This window comes from Phodopus roborovskii, unplaced genomic scaffold (genome assembly GCF_943737965.1).
Source record: "Phodopus roborovskii unplaced genomic scaffold, PHOROB, whole genome shotgun sequence".
In the NCBI taxonomy this organism is placed as follows: Eukaryota; Metazoa; Chordata; class Mammalia; order Rodentia; family Cricetidae; genus Phodopus; species Phodopus roborovskii.
In genome coordinates, this window is record NW_026126636.1 from 11,226,258 (window position 1) to 11,234,139 (window position 7,882).

Consider the following 7,882-nt stretch of genomic DNA (forward strand, 5'->3'; position numbering starts at 1 on the left):
CAGACAAGAAGCTCAGGAGTGAAAAATGAGGCTGAAGTGTGGAAGGAACCAAAAGGGACCCATTCTTACCAATATTAAACTTTTTAGGAATTTAGCTGCACATGCTGTAAAAGAAAAAGACAAGGAGGGGGGGGAGGAAGGAGCGAGGGACGAGTGTGGTGGACAAACCTATTAGAATTTGCATAGGTACCAGCAGGGAGCAACAAACCTTCATTTTTTTTGCATTTTATTTAATTTTTTTTTTTATGTGTAGGGATGTTTTGCCAGCAGTGTGTGTCTGATGTCCTTAGAGGCCAGAAGCGAGTGTCGGATCCCCTGAAACTGTAGTTACAGCTGCTTGAGAGGTGCCGTGTGGGTGGTGAGAACTGAATCCAGGTCCTTTGAAAAAGCGGCCTTCTCTCCCATCTCCAGCTCCTCTTCCTTTGTAACCCAGTGGGAAGTTGGGGCTGTTTGTGATTGCTGTGGAACGGAACCTATCCCCACTGAAACAGCCTGATGAGGGGAAGGGGAAATTACTTTGAATGTTTTGTGAGATTATTCTTTTTAAATTAATTTGTGTGTGTATATGTGTGCGCACGCACACGCATGCACGCGCGCGCACTCACAATATATAGAGGCTGGAGGACAACTTTAAGAAGCCATTTCTGTTCTGGTGGAAGCTTCACCCCAGCCCCTGGCATCCACATACCCAAAGAGTCTGGGATGTTACTGTGGAGGTTCCACCCTCAGCCCCCTCCCCCATCTCCCTCCAAACCCTGCTGCATTTCAGAAAACCCGCCAAATGACAGCCCCTCCCCCAGAGATGCTCAAGGCCACTCCCACAGGGTATTTGAACTGCCCCCCAGAAAATAGACTTGTGGCTTTCCAGTCTTTCTTTCCTGTCTCCTCCCTGGGGGACTGGAAAGCCATCCAGGAGTGTTGTGTCCATTAAATGTGGGGGGGCTTTTTCTAATTCAGTTTGATTTCGTCTGATTTGGACATCTGCATGGGAGAGTCTTATTGGGGTGCAGAAACTTTTCAATTTCTGTGCTCTGTGAGTCCTAGGGATTGAACTAGTATCTTCAGGCGTGGTGACAAGTGCCTTTGCCCACAGAACCATCTCCCCAGCCCCTTTCTCTTTCCCACTCTTTCTTAAAAAAAAAAAAAAAAAAAAAAAAAAAAAAGCTGGGCAGTGGTGCATGCCTTTAATCCCAGTACTCAGGAGGTGGGTCTCTGTAAATTCAAGGCCAGCCTGGTCTACAGAGTGAGTTCCAAGACAGCTAAGCCTACACAGAGTAACAAAACAAGGGAGTCAGGTTCTTTCTATACAGCCCCAGCTGTCCTGGAATTCAATAGGTAGGCTGGCTTTGAACTTGCAATCCTCCTGCTTCTTCGTCCTGGTTGCTGATATAACCGAAGTGTACCACCAGGCTCAGTCTGCAGCCCACTGTAAGGTTAAACTGTGGACGTGTGTGTGCTAACAACGCCTCCTGATCCCTACCTCTGTGCCCCAGCCAGCACTACGTGTCTCATCTTTCCCCTTGATATTAATCCCTCTCTACAGGTGTGTTTTCATTTTAGAAAACTTACAAAGTAGGCATGACTATAACCAAGCACTTGGGAGGCTCAGCAGAGTCTAGCCTGGGCTACACAGTGAGCCTCTGATTCCAATAAAGAAATAAAATAGGGCTCAGAAATACAGCCCAGTGTTAAGCTTAACATGCACAAGGCCCTGGTATCCATAGCATCCTCAGAGCCAGCTAAATAAACAACTAACAAAGGACCGAAATAAAGAGAGAAGGAGGCTATTGTTTTGGACTAGGCTGCTGCCCTGGGACCCAAAGACCTAGAATGAAAACAGAACTGTAAGCCTGAAAAGGCGGCTCAGTGGGTAAAATGTCTGCTGTGTGCTTGCGTGAGGACCTGGGTTCTAGCCCCAGTGCCCTAATGGAAAATTATGGGACTGGTGGTGCACACTTGAAATCCCAGTGCTGGGAAGGCAGAGAATCCATCCTGGCCAAATCCTCGGGTTTCAGGCCAACGAGGTGCTCTCCCAGCCCACCTTCAGTGACTCAGGGCCTCCAGCCAAGTTATCACCAACCACCAGCTGCCAAATGCAATGTATGTGCCGTTTAAAAGGTCCCTGCCATCACAGACTGCTCTCTTGGTATCTCTCTGTCTGTCTCTCTTATCCCAGCTCAAATCTGTCTCTTCGTGGTGAGATCTGTTGCACGGTGTGATCTTTGTGGCATACCTTGGCCTTGACCCACCGAGGAATTATTATTCTGCTAAACCCAAACAGACACCCTGTCCCCAAAGCCAAGATGGATGCTTCCTGAAGGAACAACACACAAGTTAGACCTCTGTTCTCCATGTTCACACACACACACACACACACACACACACACACTGCGACACGTCTGGCACGCCGATCCTACATAGCCCGCCCCCACCTGGCCTGCCCCCTCACCTTAGCACACCCCTTTCTGCCATTCCACCATCTTCAGATTTCACTCAGGGATCCCGAGTCTCCCGGACCCCCAGCCTACAGGCCCCTCAGTAACCTGGACTCTTCTACATTGCTCACTCTGGGGCTGCCCCTCTCAGAGGCTGCACCTGACTCTTCTGCAGGACGGGGGCTGGGGGGGGGAGGATGGGGGCTTTTCCCATCTCTTCCGTGTCCCCAGCATGGGTCTGCCTTAGAAGAGTTACATAGCAGGGCCTCCCGGGGATACATAACTCAGCAGTAAGGAAGGCCAGGTGTGGTGGCTCAAAATTGTTATCCCAGGACTCTGGAGGCAAAAGCAGGAATAACTATAAATTCAAGGCCAGGCAAGGCTACACAGTGAGACCATCTTTTTCTTTCCTTTTCTTTTAAGCTGCTGGTTATGGTGGTGACATTCTATAATCTCTGCATCTGGGAGGTCAGAAGTTCAAGGCCAGCCTCAGCTAGACAGTGAGTTTGAATCCAGTCTGTGTTACATGAGATCCCGTCTCAAAAACCAAAGCAACACAACCAGGAACGGGACGGTAGCTCAGTTGGGAGAGTGCTTGCCTAGCGGGGACCAAGCCCTGGGTTTTGTAGACAGCACCCACAGTACTGAGTAAAACTAGCATGGTGGTGCACCCCTTTTAACCAGCACTTAGGAGGTAGGTGCAGGAGGACCAGGGGTTCAAGGTCATCCTTGGCTTCTTAGCAAGTTGGAGGTCATGAGAAATGAGGGTGAGGGAGTAAATGTGGCAGCCATTGTACCAAGAGTCCCTGCAGAGCTGATTCCCCAGTGTTAGTATGTACCTGGCCACCAACACAGCCGGTAGGACCCTTGTTTGCCTGAGTTGCAGGCTGGGAGCTTCCTGGCCCTGGCCTGGCTGGCCTCGGAGCCTGGGAACTGGAGAAGGTCCCACCCTGCCCTTCCTATCTTCCTACTTATTTATTTACAAGCTGGCTTGTAAAGCACCCTACAGGCCTCTCCAGCTGCAGCCTGTCAGGCCCGGTGGTTTGTGGTATGTCTTGTCTGTCACTCCTTTCTAGGCCTGGAGGCCCAGCGGCTGGGGTGTCAGATGTTGCCCTCCCTTCTCGGCATAGGCTGGGGGCGGAGACTTTCCTAGGGCCCGTGCCCTTGCAGCCACCCCAAGGCCAAGGTCGGACCCCATAGGTGTCTCTGGGCTCAGAAGACCTGGATAGAGAGATATCTGATGCTTCCGAGAGACAGGACAGGACAATAGTAGAGAAGTGAGGGTCAGGCCCAGGGATGGAATGGGCTCATGGGGGACCTCGGTGGAGAGGCATTCACCTGAGCTGCAGGTTCTTATTTGCCGTCAGGAGGATGGCAGTAACTGTCCTAGGTAGGGTAAGGAAAAAACCAAACCATGCAGCAATCCCAGCACTCAGGAGGCTAAGGCAGGAGGATGGCTGGGAGTGTTGGAGCAGCCCAGGCTTCAGAGAGATGCTTTTATCTTCAAAAGAAAACAACAAAACAGGGAGCTGGAGAGATGGCTCAGTGGTTAAGAGCGCTGGCTGCTCTTCCAGAGGTCCGATTCCCAGCCCCCACCTGGTGGCTCACAATTGCCTGTTAACTCCAGTTCCATGGGATCTGTCACTCTCTTACGACCTTGGGGGATCCCAGGCATGCAAAGTTAAAGACAGATCAACAACAGGAAACCAGAGAGTTGGCTATGTGGTTTAAAGCCTGCCCTGCTCTTGCAGAGGACCTGAGTTCTGTTCCCAGCACCCACATCAGGCAGCTCACAAAGGCCTGCAACTCCAGCTCCAGGGGATGCAATAACTCTACCCTCTAAGGGTACATACCCTACACCCATGTATGTGTATGTAAACCCCCCCACACACATACACACGTATAACTTAAAATGAAAACCTTTAAAACAACAACAACAAATGCAATTACAAATCTCCCAGACTTTAGGCCCAATGACAGGGTTCAGTAGGTAAAGGAAGGGATTTGCTGCCAAGCCTGAGGACCAGAGTTCGAGCCTCAGGACCCACATGGCAAAAGGAGAGGACCAAGTCCAGCAAGTTGTCATGTGATGTGGCATCTCATGCCTGGGCATGCACGTGCTGATGGACAGACACACATAAGCTGAATAATCAGAAGTTGGAGACTAGCGCCTAACTCCATCGGCTGTGCCGGTGAAGCTGTCGCCTTGCCTTTGGCTAGGGATGCACTCCTCCAGTTACTGGAAGAGGAAAAGAAAAACGTGGGAAGAAACCGCTAGCTCAAAGTCCAAACGCTTACTTTATGTGTGTGAAACAGCCAGGGTCTTCAGCCACGCTCAGACAGCGCTTTCTTTGAGGAGCTTGTGTCAGTCCAGAACAAGAAAAGCCAGGCTCACAGGAGGCTATGTAGACAGCTCACAAACACCTGTAACTCTAGCTCCAAGGAATCCCAGGCCTCTGGCCTCTATGGCAACCTGCACTCCTGAGGGTATGCCCCTCACACGTGCATAACCAAAAATGAAAACATTTACAACAGAAACCATTGTAAAGCAACACTGATGATCTATGCAACCTCCTGTATTTGTGTTTTCTCACAGAAAGCTCATCTTCAAGTTTACCTACTGTGCCAACGTGACAATTATGTTTCATTTTAACACACACACACACACACACAAATGTGCACGCCAATGCGCTCCTATTTTGGTGTCAAGTTTTCAATAAGGTTTTTAACTATGGACAAAAAAACATTTTGAAAAACACAGATACTGCATATATATGGACATGGGTTATTAAATGAAGAAATTAAAAAACAAAACAAAACAAAACAAAAAATCCAGCCTAGTCTACATAGTGAGTTCCAGGACAGCCAGGGCTATGTACAGAAACCCTGTCTCAGAGAGAGAGAGGAAGCAGGGAAGGAGGGAAGGAGGGAGGGAGGGAGGGAGGAAAATAAATAAAAAAAAAAAGAGAGAGGTTAGGCCTGGGCAATGGCAGACAAAGAAGTCACCTGTGCTTTTATGTTATTAGTGGGAACATTAATCTTCTCTTGATTCTACTTTGTTTTGTCATCATTTTGTATTGCTGCTTGCTTTTTTACTTAAGAAAAGGTCTCCTATAGTGCCGGTTGGTCTGGAACTTGCTTTGTAGGCAAAGACTGGACAGGGCTTTGTGAATGCTAGTCAAGCACTCTCCCAACTGAGCTGCATCCCCAGCCCATTTGTGTGTTTGCTTGCTTTAATTTGTGCTTATTTATTTATTTATTCATTTATTTACTCAGGGAGAGGGGGTTCACCACAGTGTCTGTGTGGAGATCAGAAGACAACTTGAAGGGGTTGGTTTTCTCTTTCCTTTATGTGGGTCCTGGGGATTAACACACACACACACAAATAAATACAAATAAATAGGTGTAGTAAAAATAACTTCTTTTTTTTTTTTTTAACATAGTTCAATAGTCTCTCAGTTAGGTGGCTGTTGGCAAGGGAAAATAGGCATCTGAATTTATTTCAGCCTCACAGCTAAAGCCCTGCCCACTGGACACTGTTCAGGGAAGAAACTGGAAACTTCCCGAGAAGGGGCGGAAATCGCTGCTTATCTTTCCCTTTAGAAAACAAGGCCTGGGCCAGGAGGTGGTGGTGCAGTCCTTTAATCCCAGCACCCGGGAGGCAGAGGCAGGTGGATCTCTGTGAGTTCGAGGCCAGCCTGGGATACGGGGTGAGTTCTGGGAACAGCCTTCAAGGCTATGGAGAAACCCAGTCTTGAAACAAACAAGAAAGCAAAGCAAACCAAAAAACAAACAAACAAACAAAAAGTCTTGTTCACAAGCAAGTGAGGCCACGTTGGAGGACTGTGTCAGGTGCTGGGTGGGAGCTGAGGGGGACATGGGGACTCTGAGGGAACTCAGGGACCATGACCTTGTTAGCAGCTGATCCCGAGAATAGACACCAAACCCATTCAAAGCAACTCTGTGGGTGTTTCCCCCCAGGGTGGCAAGCCTGAAGAACCAGGACATTTTCTGTCTGGGAGACACTTGCCTCAGACTGCCGCAGGACCCCAGGGAAAGATGTAACTGCCTCGGTCTCCTTCTCCTCCCTCCCTTCCCCCCTTTCCTGTGGAGATGTAGTGAAAGCGTGGTGTATGTGGCTGTGTGTGGGCGGGTATGCCCACATGTGCACAAGAGGAGTCGGGAGGAAGGCATCCTTGTCCCCTGTTACTCAACGCTTTTCTCTGAGGCAGGGTCTCTCCCTGAACCCGGAGTTCACATTTGGCTGGCTAGGTTGGCAGCCAGCAAGCCCGGATGATTCAGCTTTCTCTGCCACCCCACACCGTGCTGGGTGATGATAGAGGTGAGTGAGACCACCACGCCCACCTCGCTATGTGGGTACCGGGAAGGAAAAACTCCAGTCATCATGGCTGCTCGGCAAGTGCTTTTAACCACCAAGCCATTTCTGTCAGTCTGTCTTCCTTTCTCTCTCTCTTTCTTTTGTTAAATTTATTTTTGGGAGAGGGCCAACAGGGCACACACAGCATGCCCATGGACGACTTGTGAGAGCCTTTTTCTTCTCACTGTGTGGGTCCCAGGAACGGAGCTTGGGTTGTCAGACTTGGTGGTGAGCACCATTACCTCCTGAGCCATCTCACTGACCTCCCAGGGCCCAGCCGCCCTCTCTTACTGCTTCTTTTCTTTCTTTCCTCCTCCTTCTCGCTTTTATTTATTTGAGATAGAGTCTCATTATATCATCCTGACTGGCCTGGACCTTGCTAGATAGACCAGGCTGGCCCAGAACTCTCAGAGAGTGGCTTTTCTCTGCCTCCTAAATGCTGGGATTAAAGGCATGAGCTACCTATGCCCAGCTCTCTCCCTCCTCTCTCCTTTGAGATTTTTTAAAACTGTATTTTTTATGTTGCAGTGGTTCGAATAAGAATGGCCTCCTCAAAGATGAATGCGAAGGCATTAGAGAGTGGCAATACTTGGGAGGGATTAGAGGTGCGCCTTGTTGGAGTAGGGCGTGGCTTCCCTGGAGGAAGTGCGTCACTGGGGGTGGGGCTTTGTGCCTTCAGAAGCCCAAGCCAGGCCCAGTGTCACTCTCTTCCTGCTGCCCGGGGATCGGGGTGTAGAACCCTCAGCTCCTTCTCCAGCACCACGCCTGCCTTTGAGCCACTGCGCTTCTTGCCATGGCAACAATGGGCTATATCTCAGAAACTGTAAGCGAGTCCCAATTAAACGTTTTCCTTTGTAAGAGTTGCCGTGGTGAGTGCCTGCCTGTATGTACGTGCTCCACGTGGGAAGCCAAATCCCCTGGAACTGGAGTCACAGGGGGTTGTAAGCCGCCCCGTGGATGCTGGACACTGAGCCCTGGTCCTCTGCAAGGCCAGCCAGTGCTCTAGACCACGGGAGCCATCTCTCCCTCCTCCTGTCTTTTTGAGACTCTCTGTGTAGCCCAAGATGAC